Source organism: Notamacropus eugenii, chromosome 4 (genome assembly GCF_028372415.1).
Source record: "Notamacropus eugenii isolate mMacEug1 chromosome 4, mMacEug1.pri_v2, whole genome shotgun sequence".
Classification (NCBI taxonomy): Eukaryota; Metazoa; Chordata; class Mammalia; order Diprotodontia; family Macropodidae; genus Notamacropus; species Notamacropus eugenii.
The window spans coordinates 108,811,867-108,832,731 of NC_092875.1; the positions used below are offsets into that span (position 1 = coordinate 108,811,867).

The 20,865-nt window shown below is 40.4% G+C and overlaps 1 pseudogene; it reads left to right on the top strand.

The window, feature by feature from the left end:
• The first annotated feature begins 14,461 nt into the window (after nucleotides 1-14,461).
• Nucleotides 14,462-17,940, top strand: LOC140500454 (pleckstrin homology domain-containing family B member 2 pseudogene; annotated as a pseudogene).
• Nucleotides 17,941-20,865: the final 2,925 nt, after the last annotated feature.

Genomic DNA, 20,865 nt, shown 5'->3' on the forward strand with positions numbered 1-20,865 from the left:
TAGCACAACAGCTAGCCCTGCCATATGTCATTGCTGCAGTCGATATGAAAGCAAATCTTGTATGTATAGATGTATTTACTTGCAAGGAGCCTCTCCGGAATCTGTTTCCACTTGGAGCAGGAGGATGCTTTTGCAAGAGGGAGTCTTTTTTTTTTTTTTTTTTTTATAATGACGTTCTTGAAAGCAGGGATTTTTAAAAGGGTGCTCTTGGGAGAAGGAGGTTTTTTTCTTTTACTTCGTTTTGTTTTTTTAAGAATCCTAAAAGCAAATATTTTAATTGAACTTTTGGCTTAGGGAAAGGGAGAAAAGAGAGAAAATGGGCAAGAAATGCTTTGAAAATGCTAGAGTAAAAAGGTAGTTGACTGTGAATTTGCCTATAAAAGGGAACCTGGGAAGACTAACTAATAGGAACTTCAGGCTACCTTTCACTGAGAAATTTCTTCTTGCCTTCTTTGTGCTCTGGGGCACATTGCCAATGTCAACTGCCTGGAGGGGCCTGGAGAGACTACTGGCAGCCTTGCTGCCCCTAGCATCAGGAGAGTGTGGGGGATTATACTCAGGGATTTTTTGTTTCTTTTCATTTTCTGTCTTGTTCTGCTCCCTGGCATTGATCAAGGAGTGTGAGTAGCCTATGGCAACCTCCTCTGTGGAAACGCCATCCAGGGTTTTCACTTCTTGGGCTGTGGTGGAAGACTTGGGCAATTCACTTTAGGTTGGAGCCAGTCCCCAGTTGATGGTGCTGTCATCTGCAGCCACGATAATACAGCTCTTCCCACAAGCAAAGCTTCTAATGGTCTAGCCACAGAGGTCCTGTAACAGCTTTGGGATACATGGTGGACACCCAAGAAGTGTTGGTAGCACCCCAGAAAACCTGGCCACCCACTTCACCGAAGGTGAAGGAGCAGATGTAGCTAGCGTAGATTTGCCTGACCCCCTGGCCTTTGAAATCAAAGTGCTTCACCAGTTGAGGGACCATCACATCCTTCTGCTCTGTGTGGCCCAGCTGGCCATCCCCTCCAAATCCCTAAGGGAAAACACGTTTCTGAGAGTCTACACCCAGCATGTGATTGGTGCCATAGGCAACATCTCAGACAACGACATTGGGGACTGGCAAAATTGATCCACCTTTTGTCTTTTCAATGAAGATGGCAACTCGGCAGAGGACCAGCTCATAGTCATATTCTGTCCTCTGAGGCCAGGCAATGAATTACCTGTCAGAATTGTATCCCAGCTGAGTATATTCAGGGCACCCAAAGGAGTAGAGGTTTCCTTTCCAGTACATTATGATGCTGAATTCAATCTCGCAATTCACTTTGGTTTTTGGCTGAGCATTGTACATTATTTAGAGAGGGCTGGGGATCACATTGGTGTGGTTGCCAAGGCCAAGTTTCCCCATCTTATTCTCTCCAAATGCATACATGAAGCCAGTAAAGCCAGAGTGTGGTTCCTCCCACAGCCAACAGACAAGATCACTTCCTTGCTGAGGACTTCCATAACTTTAGGGGCTTCCATTATCTTGGTATCATCCTGTCAAATTCTCATTTCAACCCCAGCTCCATAGCTTTCCTTCCGAAGTGAGGAGGATACTGCAAGTGGCACAGGGGTCAGAGACATTCATCCCCACATAGACCCCTGACAGACAGCCATTTCTGTGGGACACCCACAAGTTCTGCCCCAGATTGCTGTAAGCAGTTTTCTGTTTAGTCTCTTCCTTCTGACCAATGAGGTCCAAGTTGGTTGTTCCCAAAATCAAAAGCTACCCTCTGCACTTAGGGCCTGGGTTGGGGTTGGGAATAATGGGGAGAGGAAAAGGGCCTGGGTCCCCCGCCTCTGCCCCACACTCATGATCCTCTCCTTGGTGTGCTCTGGCTCCATGATGACCACGAAGGAGTTTTACAAGGATGCTGGGGATTCTTGGAGGAGGAGATTAAAGCAGGGGAAGAAATGACATGGCACTTGACATCCCAGCAGAGGCCTCTTGGACTTTAGGATTCTGTGGCCTGTCAGAATCCTCCTTCCTTCTTGCTGAGGCCAGGAGAATAACACCCAGGCAGCTGAACTGACTCAGTTCCCAGAGGTCCCCGATGCCTGAGGCCCCTGACTTGAGACATGGTTGTACCACCTTCCTTCTGTCCAGGAACACCCCGCCACCCTAGTTGGGAGTAGTGGAGACAGAAGCCCCAATCCCTCTGTGTATCTGAGGTGATCAACAAAGGTGAGTCAGACAGCAAGGTGAGCCCCCTTTAGTGGTCAGCAGAGGAGGAAGTTACTACCCTTCCATGTTCCCCTGAAGCTGAGGGTTGAGACGGGGCTAGACTCATCACCTTCAGTACCTACAGACTGAGAGAAGGTTTGGTGTTTTCCCTTGGGATGTGAGCACTGAAAGGGTTCAGTGTAAATGTGTTTTCCTGAATTTACCTTAGTACCTAACTCTTTCAATACCTAGATTACTTCTATATCTATCTATATATGTATATATCCCTATCTATTTGTAATCTATATCTATCTCCATATCTATATTTTTACATCTATATTCATATAAATTTCTATATCTGTGTCTATATGTATATCCCTATCTAATCTGCTTATGTTTCTCTTTCCATATCGATCTGATCTGTGTCTATACCTATATCTATGTGTATCTATATCTATATTCATATACATATCTATGTCCTGATCTAATCTGCTTATGTTTTTATTTCTATATCTATTCAATCAGTGTCTGTACCTATATCAATCTGTATCTATATCTATATTCCTGTCCATATCTATATTGAATCTGTATCTGTATCTATTTTCATATCTATATCAGTGTATCTATATTCATATCCACATCTATATCTGGGTCCCTATCTATATGCCTGTCTAATCTGTATATGTTTCCGTTTCCACATATATATCCAATTTGTACCTGTACCTATACTTATCTTTATCTAATCTATATTCATGTCCATTATCAATATCCTATCTGTATCTATGTCTGTATCTATATCCATATCTATATCTGTATCCCTCTATTTCCACACATAAACACCTAAACATATACACGTACACAAACATGCATGTCTGTACATGTATGTGTACATGCATATTTTCTCTCCATGGATTTAAATTCTCGATCCCAATTAAAGGAGAAGATAAGAGATTCTGAAGCAATAACAAAAGTTTCCCCAGTTAGTGTGTTATTCTTCAATGAGATATTTGGTCAAAATGTTCTCTTCCCCCCACACTCTAGGCCCACCTATACTTTTAAAAAGCTGTGGTGAAAAGCATATGTTATATCCTATTTCTTTTGTCTCACATAAATTTTGATTTGCTGAACACAGCTCACTGAGATAGAGGAGGCCTTCTGGCCAAAGAAATAATCAGCAAAGATTCCTTTTCTTTCCTAAGAAAACGCCTAAAATGGCTTGGAGGAGGGGAGGTTGCTTCCATTTAAAAATTTGAATCCATTTCTCAGTAAGAACCCAGAAGGGATATTTATTAAAACATATAATTTTGTCATCCTAACTTGTATAAAGCAGTGTTGGTGCTCCTGTGTATGTATCTTTAGTCAAAGAGGTTTCCTTATGAAAGATTTTTTTTTCTTTTCCCATCTTTATTGATGGATTTAAGAGTGAAATTTTTCTCCCTCCCCATTTCTAGCAAAAAGGGGAGAAAATAAGAGATCTTTCCTTCTTATTTCTTTAAACTACCTTCCTATTAAATGAGGGCAACTAGGTGGCAGCTGATCTGGAGTCAAGACAGAGTTCAAACCTGTCCTCAGGCACTTTCCTTGTGTGTGCTGGGCAAGGCACAGTAAATGAAAATAATAAAACCTATCTCCTACAGTTGTGGTGGGGATCAAAGGAAATACTGGTTAAGAAATTAGCACAGTGTCTAGCACATAGTGGTGCTTAATCCAAAGTGTGGGGAAATGAAAATGATGGTTTCTCACACACACACACAAACGTATTTACTAGAAGTCATTAGAGGTAGATAAATTCATTGCCAAGTACTAATCCAATGAATTTCACATGTGTGCATATGTAGACATACGTATATTAAATGCCTTAAAGTTCCTATTGTTTTAATCAGAAAAATCTTGTATTGGAATAAGGTACAAATATATGAATACATAAGAATAAGTGTTTCTCATCATTTGAGTATTCATTATATTAGTTCTCAAAGTTATGAGGCTGCATTTTGTTTGAGTATGGATTTCTTTCATGGTAGCTGATTAGGGACCACACAGTGAGAAAATTTCAGCCAATCAGGAGTTCAGCAATTATCCAGCAATTTATGGTCATAGAATATTGCCCAGAAAATTGGAAGGTGAAGCTAGCAGTCTAGTGTGTTTTACTGACAGAATCTGAACTCAGATTTTCTTGCTCCAGAGACCATTGTGCTAGACTGCCTCCCCTGGAAGTTCCTGAGGGAAGTCAAAGTTTTCCCATGAATATGTATTCATAAATTTACTTAAAGAATTAGTTGCCTCCCTTCGTACTTAACACTAACATATTTCCAAGACCATCCTGTCTTGTCTTTGATCCTGGACAAGTAATTCTTCCTTTATTGCCTTAACTGTTAAATGGGGCTGATAATAGCAGCTACTCAACCAGGTGTGGGAATCACATGAAGTAATTGTAAACTGCTCCTGAAGTGCCCAGCATTGTGCCTGGCACAGAGTGAATTGCTACATAAATGGGAGTTATTATTATCCTCACTATTGTTATTCTTTCTCTTTTTGTGTATGGTGTATGGTTGGTTTTGTCATTGCTTGAAGTCCCCTCTGACTTACTAAAAGAGCCATCCATGTAGCATTTGCTGCTAATAAGTGGGGAAGAGTCCCTGAATGCCAATTCCACTGCTTTTCTATTTTAAGTAAACTAGTGCATTTCACCACTACCATGTGATGGCACACATTGATAATGAAATGGCGCCTCTTTGGGGCAATACATTTGTCTCCTCCACAGTCACTCATCTTTGAGTCCCACCTCCTGAAGCACCTTTTCACATGTAACATAGTCAGAAGTACCTTCTCCCTCATGCAGAAAAGCCCTGATGAACTGAGCAGAGATTCCTGTGTATTCTCCAGAAAAGCTCTCTAATTGTCCATCTCACTCCTGCAAGCATTCCAACAACACAATTTTGTGAAGCTCCATTTTCAGACATTATACAAGATCAAAAACTAGTCCCTGAGCATTTAGATTAACCTCCTACATTTCTCCACCTCAGTTCTCTGTCAATGTGGCTTTACTTCAATGACATATACTAACAGACTCAAAGTTCCTGGGTAATGTAGGTTGACCCCAGACCGTGACCATCTCTTTCCTTAATTTACTTCTCAAAATATTGTGTTGACAGGCTCATTGGCATGAGGTATTGTCAAGGGAGCATCGTCGAATTTCGTAGGTGAAAGGAAACCCAGTGACCCCTTAATTGAAACTACGGAAAAATGGATGACTGGCTTTAACGGAACTCAGAGGAGACGCCAAAAGTGGGGTGTGTGGCTATGGGGATGGAGAGACAGGCAGGGGGAGGAGGGAGGAGGAGGGGAGAGGAAAAAGAAAGGGAGGACTGCATATTTGGTAGTACAGGACTGCAATGTTCAGGGTGTGTGCTTTCCCTGAAGACACAAATATTTCAAGGGAAAGGCATTAAATTAAATCACATGGTAAGAAAAGTCACACTTTCCCCCCCCCCCCAATAAAACCAGGGCATGTTCTCTCATAAATAGATACACCATGAGTGGGAAGAGGAGGGATGTGTAAGGATTCCACCTAAAGGGCAAACTTGTAGGGAAAGTGTGGGGCTGGATTCCATGTGGAGGGGCAGCTCACCCTTGTGATGTTCCAGCAAAATTGATGTCTTCTCAATGTCCCTGTTTCTGCTCAGGATGGGGTCTGTTGGATACATTGTTGCACGAGTTCTCCATTGATCTTGCTATGGCTGCTAGTCATTTTCTCTGAGTTGGGTCTTGATCTGATGGCTATATACTGTGTATGTGTGTATACACACATACATATCCATATTCACACACCACACACATATACATATTTACATATATATGTGATTATGTATATATATATATAATATTTCCTCCAACTATCCTAATAGTGAGAAAACTCAAGGGTTGCAAATATCTTTCCATGTAGGAATCTAAACATTTCAACTTTGTAAAGCCCCTTAGGATTTCTCTTTCCTGTTTACCTTTTCATGCTTCTCTTGATTCTTGTATTTGAAACTCAAATTTTCCATTCAGCTTTGGTCTTTTCAGCAAGAATGCTTGAAAGGCTTGTATTTCATTGAACATACATTGTTCCCCCTGAAATAGCATACTCAGTTTTGCTGGGTAGGTGATTCTTGGTTTGAATTCTGGAGTTTCTCTGACCTCTGGAATATCAGATTCCAGTATTGTGTAAATACAATCAGGTCAACACAAGATCTAGTAGCTTTTACATTATAGCATCTCTCCTAACTCTTGTGTTATCCTTACAGTATTTCCACAACACTATAATTGTTTCTTTTCTGACTGCTTGAATTATTTTTTCTTTACCTGGGAACTCTGGAATTTGACTACAATATTCCTGGGAGTTTTCTTTTTGGGATCTCTTTCAGGAGGTCATGCATAGATTCTTTCAATATTTATTTTACCTTCTGGTTCTAGAATATCAGGGAAGTTCCCCTTGATAATTTCCTGAAAGATGATTTCTAGGCTCTTTTTGTTAATCACGACTTTCAGGTAGTCCAATAATTTTTAAATTGTCTCTCCTCAATCTATTTTACAGGTTATTTGTTTTTCAGTGATATATTTCACAATGTTTTCTATTTTTTCATTCTTTTGGTTTTGTTTTACAATTTCTTGATTTTTTATAATGTCATTAGCTTTAATCTGTTCCATTCTAATGTTTAAGGAATTATTTTCGTCAGTGAGCTTTTGGACCTCTTTTTCCATTAGGCCAATTCTGGTTTTCCATACAGTCTTCTCTTCAGTTGCTTTCTGGACCTCTTTTGCCATTTGGGTGTTTTAAGGTGTTATTGTCTTCCATTTTTGGGGTGTCTCCTTTAGCAAGCTATTGACTCATTTTACATGATTTTCTTCCATCATTCTCATTTCTCTCCCCAATTTTTCTTCTGTTTGTCTTACTTGATTTTCCAAATCCTTTGTTAGGTCTTCCAGGGCCTGTGACCAATCATATCTCTCTTGGAGGTTTTGGATGTAGGAGTTTTTTCTTTGTTATCTTCTGGCTATATGTTTTGATCTTCCTTGTTACCAAAGTAATATTCCATGCTTTTGGATTTAATTACTACTTTACTCTATTTATAAGATGTACTTTTTTTGCTTGCTTTCTAGGTGTATTCCTTCTACATGTTTATTCCTTTTATTACTATTACTACTGCTACTACTAGTATTGCTGCTCCTATAACTACTCCTACTACTGCTCCTACTACTACTATTGCTGCTAATGCTACTACTATTACTACTCCTACTCCTACTCCTACTTCTACTACTACTGTTACTACTACTACTACAATTACTACTATTCCTATTACTACTACTACTGCTACTACTGCTGCTGCTGCTGCTGCTATTACTACTACTACTCCTCATACTACTATTGCTGCTACTACTACTCCTACAGTTACTACCACTACTACTACTTCTGGTACTACTAGTAGTACTACTGCTCTACAGCTAGTATTTATATTAAGCATTAAGATATTAAATTTTTAGATCCTTGCAACATTTCTGCAAGGTGGGACATATTATTCAGCTTTTGCAGATGAGCGAACTGAGACTAAGAAAGTTTAAGTGACTTGATCATGGGCACATCACTAACCATTTTCTGGGGTAGGATTTGTACTCAGGTCGTACTGACTCCAGCTCAAGCTCCCCATCCACTTCATCACCTAATCCCAACATTTATAGGTTAACTTTCCTTACAGATTTCCTCCTTTAACAACTCTTCCCTCCATGTTCCCTGTTTTCTTTAGGTGTTGATTCACTTTCCTTTTTCACCACTTAATAACTTGACAGTCACACCTAAGTATTTTCTCTGAGTTCTCTAAGCAGCAGATAGGCAGATTTATCCAACTTTTCTATTCCTTCTGTCCTTACCAATGTGTCTCACTTTCCTTTTCTTATTTGCTATACATTCTACATTTCCTTGAGTTTTTTCCTCCCTTCTGGAGAATTTTTCATTGATCCTTCTCAATCTGCAGTCCTCATTAGATGGTTTCCAGCTTTCTTCCATCATCTCAAATCTTCCTTCCATTTTTCCACAAATTCTCCTATATTTCAGCTCCCCAAATTCAGTCTCTGGCCTTCTTCATCCCTCCATCTAAAGTCTTTTCTCTCTTCTTTTTTTCAATATATCCTTTTCATTTCCTCTTCATTTCTGATCTGCTAGTTTTGAAGCTCAGTTCCTGGGAATGTGGTGGACACAATATTCCAGATTGTTGGGTGAAAAGTTTGCTTGCCATCACCACTTCCTGCATCTGGTATAACTCTTGAGTCATGCTCTCTAAATAATATGGCTGTTCCTAAATCAGGAGCTGTCAAGGTAGTGTTGATTCTCTTAGGAAACCTCTCATGTGATCTCAGATATTTCCTTTTCTCAGATGGATGTCGTATTTCTTTGCCATCTTCTCATTCCAGTAAATGGTAGAATGGTTTTTAAGCATTCTCATTAGTAGCAATTACTGCAGATGATGTACATGTAGATGATAAACATCCCCAAATGTTTGATAAAATTTAACTAATACTATATTTACTCATATGTCTCATTCTTCATTTGAAATTCTCCCCAAAATGCCTATAGCATGATTTGCTCAACAATATCTTCCTCCTAGTCACTAGACACCTGCTACACACACCACCTGTCCAGCCCCACCACTGGACCTCTTTCGAGATGATAGAATCTCCAAAGCACAGGAAACCCAAGGTTGAAATGAAATGAACAGTACTACAGGAGCAATTTGCCTGTTGACACACCCAGAACAACTGGTATGATGAAGAAGAATATTAGTGTGGAAAAAAGTATTGAGAAGGTTTTCACTATGGACTTGAGCTTTCCACAGATGCCAATCAATTGAAAAATAACATCCCAGAGACAAAACCTCACCATGAAGAGGCCCCTTAGCAGATCACAAGCTTTTAAACTAGGTTGAGGGTTCACATCTACTGAAACTTCTTCTAATTAACCACCAAGCACTTTGAATTTCATCCTCAAAAGACTAAGCAATGTAATTATTCAATAATATGTGTAAAAAATTTTGAAACTTTCAAAGTTATATATAAATGTAACTTCAATCAACTCAAGTAGGATTAAGGTAGAAACAGCTTGTGAGTTATTTTTTATAATCAGTTGCTTAACATGACATTGTAGAGGTGAAAATGGATCATTCATTTAAAATAGAAAAACAGGGTATAAATACATTAACACCAAAACAAGTTTCAGTACCCACAAGTCAACCAAGTTACGTCACCAGAATTTCTCTCACATCCACCTTACAATCTCCTCTATCCCTTCTACCTTGCCCCCTACTCTCATCCTCAAACCTGCCCCCCACCCAGGTATTGAAGTTTCTTTCTGAGTCTAGCTGAGACCTAGGCCCCAACTCTAGGGGAGCTCATGGAGGGATCAATAACTCACCCATCTGATGACCACCAAGGGTGTCCCACGTTGAAGTCTGACGCACCTCAGATACACTGAGAGGGTAGAGGCGACTGCCACAACCACTCCCAACTGGAATGACTAAGGTCTTCCTGGACAAAAGGAAGGCTGTCCCATGCCAGGTGGGGAAACCTCCAGAAACCAAATCAGTCCTGCTGCTTGAGTGCTAAACTGCAGGTCCCAACAGGAGGACACAAACCCCTCCCCCTGCTGGGAGGTGACTGGCCATGCCTTGTTCTTCCCCTGTAGATGGGGTGATTGTCCTCCTCCTCCTCCTCTTCCTTCTCCTCCTGTCCTCATGCTTTTTCGTCTCACCATCCTCCTCTCCCTCATCTTTCTCTCATTATATTCCTCTTCCTCTTTTCCCTTTTCTCCTCCATTTTTTCATCCTCTCCTCCTCTCTTTCCAGTCCCTGCTTTCTCCTTGCATTTCTTTTTCTTTTTCCTTCTTTTCCTTATCTTCTTCTTCTTTCTTGATCTTTTTATGACCCTTCCTTTTTTCTTTTGTTCTTCCTTTTCCTTTTCTGCTTTCTCTTCCCCATCAGTCTTTAGGCATAGCATGGAGCCTAGCACAGATAAACAAGAACATAGTAATTGTTGTATCCATATATCTATTGAGATGGCCCCATTCCCAATCAATGACACTCAACTCCCCAACGACCTTGGCCCCATCCATCACACCCACACTCAAAAGCAGCACATGGATAAAAATTGTTTATCTGAATAATCTTATTCCTATGCAGTTGGATGGATGATTATGGCTATGAACAAAGTTAGGACTGAATGGTATATACTCCCTACCACCAGTATAAGTGATTCCCCACTAGCCAACAACCTCTCCTCCTTTGAGAACCTGTTCACAAAATGTCCAAACATAATTGCAGGGAGGCGTCAGAGTAATCCAGAATGGAACACTCAAGGATCTATAATAAGAAGCTCACCTGCACAGGAGATTGGCCCCAGGACCAATGTTCAGATACTCTGAGCCTAATTAGACAACAATGGATTCTTTGTTCTCTCCCTTCCTTCAAGGCTTTGAACCCTAGAGATAGGTCTCAGGGTAAGCAAGGGAGCAGCTCAGTGATTAAAGCCTGATGAAAGGCACACAACATGGCCCCATTCTTCCTTCACCTGCCTAGAACACAACTGGCTGCATCTGTATCAATTGTTATTTAGTAGGGAGTGCCTTCTGGTACCAGTCTCTGTAGACAGCAGCAGGCTGACTCAATGTTCAGTCATGATTTTTCTATCAATGGCCCCTAAAGATTCCCATAAACTTCAAAGGAAACTAGGCCTTATCACACCCGCCACTTAGTGAGAATTTCCTCCTTTGTAAAAGAACCAATGCAGGGTTTCTTTAAACAGGTGCCTGCCTGAGTACACTAGTGTTTGCTCACAAAGATGTTAATTTATCATTCTTCACTAACGGGAAGCAAGGACAAAGTATTTGTGCTTGATGTTAATAAGACAAATAAGAAAAGAGGAGTTAATGTATGAAAATTCATTTTATGTAGAGAAAATAATAAATTATCATTATATATGGCTTAATGGTTTGCAAAGTGCATTGTAGATGTTATCTCATTTCATAATGATTTGGTAACAGCCCTGTGAGTTAGGTGCAATTATTGTCCCTATTTTACATACAAGGAAACTGAAGTCAAGTGATTTGTCCAGGGTAACTCAGCTAGGAAATGTCTGAGGCAACCTCTGAACTCAGGTCTTCCTGACTCTAGGCTCAGCACCCTTTCCCTCTGGGCCACCAAGCTGCCATCCCTTCATTTTCAAAAGAGCAGCTCTGGACTGTCACAGCATCCTCCCATATTAATTATCCTTTTAACTTCCTTTTTCTTCCCCTTCTCCGTTCCTTTGACCCAACCTTTTCACATCACAGTTTATCAGATCTGTGCCCCAATCACAGACTTCCCTGTCCCACTCAGGGACAATCAGAAATCAGAGAAACTCAACTAAGCTCACTGACCGTATTCCCTCCTTCCCCAGACATGTTTGCATATAAAAATGGTCTTCCAGAAACCAAATCCACTTACCTTAGGGAATAAATTGCAGAGCGTTTCCAGCTCCATGCAAAGGAAACACTTTCTAACAACGAGGGCTGACCAAAATGCAATGGGTTTCTCAGAATCTTCACCACATTGATGATCTTCAAAGGTTTGAGATAACCATTGATTAGGATGGTGTTGAATAGTCTCTTGGCTGATGAGTTATATCAATTATTTGAGAGGAACTTTTGGTTTTCTTTCCAATACTGATTCTGTGACTCTGGAAGAACAAAAGTTTGAAATCTTTTAACTGGCTGACAGGAGTATGGAATTTGAGTTGAGACGTCTTTCAGCATCTCTTAAAAGTCACAGGATATTGGTATGTATGTATTCTGCCATCAGTTAGTTCTTGGTTTTAAAGCATTAGTAAAGGCTATGATTGTCAGTTTTACATAAAATGGAGCAGATCCCAGCCCTGCCTTGGCCACCCAGCACTGAAAGTAGCAGATCCAAGCAGGCTTCAGGGACAGAATGTCCCACAGCACCCCAGATCCCTCAACCCACAAGTGTCAAATATCAGTGAGCAGATCCTTTGGACTGGCTGAAAGGGGAACATGATTTCCCCATACCTCAGGCCTGCTCAGGTGGCAGCAGGAGAGGCAGCAGCAGACAGCGTTCCCAAAGCAAGCAGTAGCCTGCATCCATTGTTGAAGGTCTCATCAGAAAGCCCCTGAGGGAAATGAGCCCTCTGTGGTGGCCCTGTCCCCACCTGAGCAGCTGATCTTAATCTCACACTGAATAGCAGCCTTGCCCCTGCCCAAAGCCCCTGAGGCTTGGGAGCAGCTCATTTGAATCTCAGTCCCCAGGTGCTGGCTTGATGGTCGTGAGGCCAGGTGGCAGTGGAGAGGATACTCTGAAGTCAAGTAAGTGGCTGGGAAAATGCCCAAAAAAGGGAACAAAAATAAGACCATAAAAGCTTACTTTCTTGAGGAACAGCTGTCTGCCCCCATCCTTTCAGATGAGAAAGAACAAGGCATACTGTCACAGGAAGTCAAGGCCTCTGCCTCCAAAGGTAACTTAAACAGCTCTCAGGCAATAGAAGACCTTAAAAAAGAATTTAGCAGCTTACTTAAGGTGAACCAAAAAATCTTGAGGAAAATAACAGTTTTAAAAAGAGGCTAACCCAATTGGAAAAAGACATCTGAACAGCCATTGAGGAGAAGGAGGTTTTAAAAAGCAGAATTAGCCAAATGGAAGAGAAGGTTTAAAAGTTTATGGAATAAAAGAATGTGTTGAAAGAAAGAATTGAGTTCAGGGAAATGAATGACTTTGAGTTAAACCAAGCAGTTAGTAGACAAAACCAAAAATTTGAAAATATAGAAGATAACGTGAAACAACTCATTGGAAAAACAACTGGTCTGGAAAATAGATCCAGGAGAAATAATTTTAAAATGATAGGACTACCTGAAAGCCATGATCCCAAAAGAGTCTAGATATTATTTTCCATGAAATTACCAAGGAAAACTACCCTGATGGTCTATAATCAGAGGGCAAAATATACATTGAAAGAATCCAGTGATCACCTCCTGAAGGAGACCCAAACAGAGAAACTCGTAGGAATATTTCAATGTTTCAATAATTTCAATATTTCAAAAATACTCCTAGGAATATTCCAAATTTCAGAGTTTCCAGATCAAGGGGAAAATACTGCAAGCAGCTAGAGAGAAACAATTTGAGTACTGTGGAAATATAATCAGCATAACACAGCATCTGCTAGCTTCAACATTAAGGGATTGAAGGGAATGGGATATTTCAAAAGTCAAAGGAACTGGGATTGAAACCAAGAATCACCTACCCCTCAAATCTGAGGATAATACTTCAAGGGAAAAAAGGGTCATTCAATGATATAGATGACTTTCAATCATTCATGTTGAGGAAAAGACCAGATCTGTATAGAAAAATCTGACTTCCCAAGACAAGAATCAAAAGAAGCATGTAAAGGAAAACAGGAAAGGAAAATCATAAAAGAAACACAAAAGTGAATCTTGAACCAAGTAAATGAGAGCTGGTTTGAGTCCTGATCTCCAGACTCTAGACAGAACAGTTCTGCAGAGATGACCCTGTGGTCCATAAATAGAGGGTTATTTGTTTAGGACACTGACTCCCTAATGAGCCCCCAGACAGCACACTAAATGTGAATGTGCTATCTAAAAACAGAAGTGAGCTTAGGTCCCTCAGGTGACTCTCCTCACCAGCCAGTCCCTGTAAAGCCGCCAGTGGAGGTGACCTAGCCCAGGTCACTTCAGATTTCATCCTGTGTTGTTACTGCACAAGGTTCCTGTCTGAAAACACACTCAGGAGCCAGCAGTGGCACCGCAGTATCTTCAGACTCTGGTGAGAAAACGGGTGACCTCAGAGGAGACTCAACAAAGCATGTGTGGGGATAAGGGAACAGAGAGACAGGGCACAGAAGGGAGGGTGAGTGAGGGAAGAAGAAAAGGAAAGGGAGCACTGCATGTTTGGTAGTGTAAGACTGTAATGTTCAAGTTATGTGCTGTCCCTGAGGACACAGCTATTTCAAGGGAAAGACATGAAGTTCAATCACATGATAAGAAAAATGGCAGTAGCTCCCCCCCCCCCCCAATCCACGCAGGGCATATTCTCTCATAAATAGACACAGTGTGAGTGGGAAGAGGATGGATCTATGAGGATCGTAACTAAAGGGCAACCTTGTAGGGCATGTGTGGTGCTGGGTTCTAGGTGGAGGGGCAGCTGACACTTGTGATGTTGCAGAATAACTCATGTCTTCTCATTTGGCCTGTTTCCTGCTCAGTATGGAGTCTGCTAGACACATTGCTCCACATGTTCTCCTTGTGTTGTGGTGGTTGCTAGTCACATCCTCTCAGCTGGGTCTTTATCTGATGACTACATACATATACCTTGGTACATATATACATATATATATGAGTATGTGTGTACTCACCTAAACATATATATATATAAACCCACCACAACACACACACATACACACATGTGTGTATGTATATATAAAATATTCCCTCCAACTATCTTAATACTGAGAAAACTCTCAAGGGTTATAATTTTTTTTCCATGTAGGAAAGTAAACAGTTCAATTTTGGTAAGTCCCTAATGACATCTATTTCCTGTTTACTTTTTCATGCTTCTCTTGATTCTTCAAAGGAAGTGAATCCAATATTCAAATGAAATGCACAATACTACATCATTGGCATGTTGACACACAACAGAAAAACTGGTATAATCCAGATGAATTTCAGTGTGGAAATAATTCTTCAAAACTAATTGACTATTGACTAGAGCTTTCCACACATGCCAATCAATTGACAAATAAAATACTAGAGAAAAAATGTCACCATGAAGTGGCCCCTTAACATCTCACAAGCTTTTAAACTTGGTTGAGTGTTCACATCTACTGAAACTTATTCGAATGAATACCTTGGCCCTTTGAATTTCTTCCTCAAAAGATTAAGCCAGTGTCCAGTAGGGAAGAGCCCGAGCAAGTGCATCCGTCATTTGTCATTCTGACCAGACTCCCACATGAGTTTCGTGGCCAACTGAATTCTCCAGAAGGTGAAAGGATGGCATTTGTGAAGAGTGGTTGGCTGCTTTGACAAAGCACGATCTTGAAGAGGTGGAAAAAATCCTGGTTCGATCTGTGGTCAGATGACCAGCTAATTTATTATGACGACCAGACTAGGTAGAATGTAGAAGATTGACATGCTGGTGGACTGCATCAACATCCAAATGGAAAATGAGTGCTATGATTTTTCAGGCTCCTGAGGGTTAGCCAAAAGACCGCATACTGCAAATTGTTTTCCCTGATGGGACAACTATCAATCTTTGTGCACAAAGTGAAGATGATTGCTTGGCATGGAAATTTGCACTCCAGGATGCCAGAATAAATACAGCTTATGCTGGCTCAGCAGTCATGTATGATGAGACTGCTGTTGCTCCATCTCCTCTTCCTTGTACAGCTTATGCCACACAGTCTCCAGAGGTATTTGGCTATGGTCATTATAATGGTGCATAGCCTCCAGGAACTCAAGTTATCTATGCCTACTAATGGGCAGGTTTATGCGATACCATACCAGTATCCATATCCAGGACCTTATGTACAGCAGCCTGTCAACCATGTCATCGTCTGTAAGCATTACTGGGATCACGATGGAGACCTGGCTCTGGGAATGCTGACTGGGGCACCACTGGCACGGCCTTGGGATCTTTGTTCTGGGTCTTCTAATACATCTTTGCATTTGTATTTTCCAAAATCTGTATTTTATTTCCTGTGTGCCATAATAATATCCTCTTTTAATACAAAGATTTTTAATGACAGTTGCAATAGTACTTTTAAAGACATCTTAATGATAATTAGTCAGTATAAATTTCAAAAGGTAGTATTGTAAGTGTGCTATTCTTTTGAAATATGAATTAAAAGGATACTTGATCATTTCAAACTCTTTTATAGAACTTAGTTGTATAAGAAAGACTTACTTGAGCTGATTCATTTTGAAGAACATTATCCCTGCAGTTTTAAATGCAGAGCATAAGAGATAGCTTTGTCAACCATCTTAGAAGTATGCTGCTCATATAATGACCCCTGAATATCTGATTATTTCTGGCAGGGAAAAGCTCAAATAATCCAACTGCTAGTTCACAACTTAAGAATTAACTGTGGAACAATCTAGGTGTTGCTGTTGGCATGGCAGGGTGGTAAACTATGCACCATAAAACAATATTGACCTTTTGCACCACATACTCCAAAGAATAGTACCCAAGGCAGTGCTAACACTCCATGTACCTCTGCAGTTGGCTCTATCATTATCCAGTGGTGCTCTCCTGGTGGTCCTGTTTTCTTTGTTGTGAAGGAATTTATTTAATCCTGGAGATTGGAACTGAGAGGTTTCTTGTCAAGAGCTGCCATTCAGGACAAACTTGTAAACAGGACTGGAAACCTATTGTTCTTTGACATAATTCTGAAGCACAGAGAGTTGTAAAAGCAGTTTAGAGGCTGAAGTGATTGGTGTTTGTTTTTCTTTTTGGAAGTCAATACTACCTTTGCATTTAAAAGATGGCAGACGTGACTTTTCCCTCCTTAATATAATCTTTTCTCATGGATCATTTCATGAAATCTGCTTTCCTGTACTTGAAAACCCAAAATGTATTATGTTCCAAATCGACACTTATTTGAAAATGAGAAAGCAATAGGAGGGAAACGGGGGCTCAGGGAAAGAATGAGACGTACATTGTTAGTGAGCAGTCATTCCAGAATTTTTAATGGTGGGATTGCCTCATATGTAGATTGCACATATTTTTTGTTTCTGCTATTATCCATAGTTCAGGCATTTTTGCTTCTTCCTAAACTTTTAATTGAGATTGACTTAAAACCTAATACTTAAAACAACTATACTTAAGGTATCAAGGACATAGGATGAGAGCCATGTTTGTAATATTGAAATAACTCAAGATCATCTTAGGTTACACTTTAAAAATGATGATATCTCTCTCTGAGAGATGTAAAACACTGATGATTGCACTGTCATGATTAACCAGAGTTATGTTAAAGGAATGGAAGCAATTGAACATACACATGGTTATGGGTGGAAAGATAGCTCCTCTATTTGAACAAGTAGACTGGCACATTTGTTCTCATTAATTCCCATCCAAAGCTTACAATTTGTGAGTATGTTTCTTTGGAACTCAGTGAAATTATGTACAAGAACAAAACAATCAAAATCTATAAACCCAAAACACACCAGAAGACAAAGACCATATGGTGATTTGATCATTACTTCATTTGTTAAAGAAATATTTATTGAATGCCTGCCATGCATAAGACAAAACTACAGTCCTATCTTGTGTCCTAATTTATATATGTCTTTCCCTATTTTCTATGATGTGGGGCTTTTTTCTTTTTAAATCTCATTTTAGAGTTTGAGATTTTCCCCTGTCCCCTATGTAGTGATGATAATTCCCATTAAGTCCATTCTTCGTTATATGCATTCTGTTTTATTTTTTGGATGACTGATAACCTATCATTGATTCCTTCTAGTTTACTACTTCTATATCTGATGAAACTTAACACTCCATGTCAAATTGAAATCCAAACCAACTATATAATGAACTCCTGGATACTTGGCAGTTCCCATAGGCCTTTTCTTTCTTTCTTTTTTAACTACAGATGTCTGCTTCAGCAGACAAGAAATGTACGAGTGCCATCTTACTTGGTATTTGACAGAGGAGGGAAACGTCACAAGAGGTCTGATTGTATAATTGCTTAATACTTTAAAGTCATTGCCATTAAGGCTTTGAGCTGTATTTAATAAGAATATCAAAATAATAACAATTTAAACAATGTAGTTAATGGGACTCTTCTAAAGCACTCTGAATTGAAGGGATATATTTTCAATTGAACAGCTTTGAATGTTGCAAAAAAAGATTAAGCTATGTTTAGAATTAAATAATATGTGTAAAGGAGGTTGGAAACCTTAAATTTACATATACATGTAACTTCATCCAACACAAGTGGGGTAAAGGAGGGACAGCATGGGAGTTATTTTTTATAATCAATTGTATACTGTACACTGTAGAGGTGAAAATGGATCCTTTGTTTAAAATAGAAAAACAGGGTATAAATACATCAATAAATTAATGAATTAACTGATTAAATTAATTAATTAACAAGGTATAAATACATTAATAACAAAGCAGATTTCCATGCCCATGAGTCAGCCAAGTTGGGGCACAAGAAATTCCCTCACATCTCCCTCACAGTCTCCTCTATCCCTTCTAACCTTCTCCCTAGTCTCATCATACAGCCTCTCCCTCACCTCCCTCACCTCCCCCGAACCCCCAGGTACTAGAAGTTGTTTGTGAGTCTAGCTGAGACGTAGGACACAGCTCTAAGGGGCTCATGGTGGGGTCGATAACTCACCCATCTGATGACCACCAAGGGTGTCCCATGTTGCTATTTGGGTCCCCTCAGACACAATGAGAGTCTAGACACAACTGCCAGGAGCACTCCCAACTAGGAAGACCAAGGTCTTCCTGGACAAGGGGAAGGCTAGCCCAAGGGAAGCCTTCTTCTCCTTCTTAGATCCTTTGAAGACTGTGCTCTTCAAACTCAGGCAGACCCTTTCTGAGCTCTCAGGTCTCTTTGTGTTCTCATGGTATCCAGTGACAACGCTTACATAATAAGGGGAAAACTGACCAGTCCCTGAAGACTTGTAATCAGAATCTTTGAACTGGAGGTAGCCACCTGACTTAGGCCAACTGCCTCCAAATATAATTGAGTACAAGGTATTTTCCTTTGAACACATGGCAACAACAGTTTGGCATTTTATATTTTTCTGAGGTCTTTTTCACTTCTGGCTCTAACTATGGGAGGGCCTGCTCCCTATCCTCCCCCTTTGCCCTCATGCAAATTAGTTAAGCCCTCCCAGATTGATATTTTTGTTATAGTCAATGGTCAATTAGGTCATCTTTTGTATGCCTTTTGACCTAGGTCTGGCCTCAGTTCAACTGAGGCCTGGGAAAGATCTTCATTTAGAAACACCAAGGTCATCCACTGCTTCCTTAGTCATCCCTGCTCATGTTGACTTTGTTCTTACCACAGGCCTTTGATGACTAAAGAAGAGTGAGGGTGACAATTTTGCACAGCTTTACCTCACTTAAATACAATACCCAAAAGAGGACCAGCAAACTTAGGCTACCCACCTCAGAGGGTTGCTGGCAGAAAGGTGCTTTCCAACCTTAAAGCCTAAGGAAAGTAGAGTCACTTTCATCTACCTAAAGGGCTTGCACTATGGATGTCTGAATTAGTGTGCTTATTTCCCACCAAGATATATAGAAAAAGACTCAAAGATAGACACACACACTGCAAGAACTTTTCATCCATCTGGGCACAGTGGTTAGATTTGAAAGGGGGACTTGGTTGGATTCTGTTGGTTCAGGGTACTGCAGACTTCAGATCAATGACACTCAACTACCCTTTCACCCCCATCCATCATACTCACACTCAAGGGTAGCACCTGGATAAAAAATGTTTATCTGAATAGTTTTATTCCAGGACAGTAGGATGGATGATAATGGCTATGAACAAAGTGAGGAGTAATTAATAGATACTCCCTGCCCTCAGTATAAGGGATTAGCCTCTAGCCAGCAGCCTGTGCTCATTTGGGAACCTCTTTATAAAATGTGAAAACATAAGTGGAGGGAGGGGACAGGGTAATCCAGACTGGAACACTCAGGTCTCTCTACTAACAAGCGCACATGTACACGACGTTGGCCAGCAGGACCCATGTTCAAATACCCTTAGGATAATGAGAAAATCTTTGATTCCTTATTGACTACCTTCCTTCAAGGCTTTGAACCCTTCAGACAGGACTCAGGTTAAGCAAGGTGGCACCTCAGTGATAAAAGCAGAATGAAAGCCACACAACATGGCCCCAATCTTCCTTCACCTGCTTTGTCCACACCTGACTGCATCTGATATCAATTGTTATTTAGTAGGGATGGTCTTTGGGTACCAGTCTCTGTTGACAGCAGCCAAGGACTGGAGAGCAGGGTGATTCAATGTGCAGTCACAATTTTTCCATCAAAGGCCCCCGAAAGATCCCTTTGAACTGTAAAGGAAACTAGGACTTATCAAAGTAGCCATTTAGTGGGAATTTCCTCCTTTCTAAAGGTAACAATGGAGGGTTTCTTTAAACAGGTGGCTTCCCTAGTGCACTTGTGTTTGCTCACAAAGATACTAAGTTTGAATTTTTCACAAACTGAAACCAAGGATAAGGTACATCTGAATGATATTAAGAAGACAAATAAGGAAACATGAAAAGGGAATTTAATTTATGAAAATTCATTTTATCTACAGAAAATAATAACCACTTACATAGGGCTTAAAGTTTGCAAAGTGAATTGTACATGTTACATCATTTGATTTTGATAAGAGCCCTGTGAGGTAGGTGCAATCATTGTCCCCATTTTACACACAAAGAAACTGAAGTCAAGCAATTTTTGCAGGTCAGCCCACCTAGGAAATGTCTGAAGGAGGTTGTGAACTTATGTCTTCCCGACTCTAGGCTCTGCATCCTTACCTGCTGGGTCACCTAGCTCCAATGCCTTCATTTCCAAAAGAGCACTGCTGGATGTGCACCATATCCTCAGATGTTACTC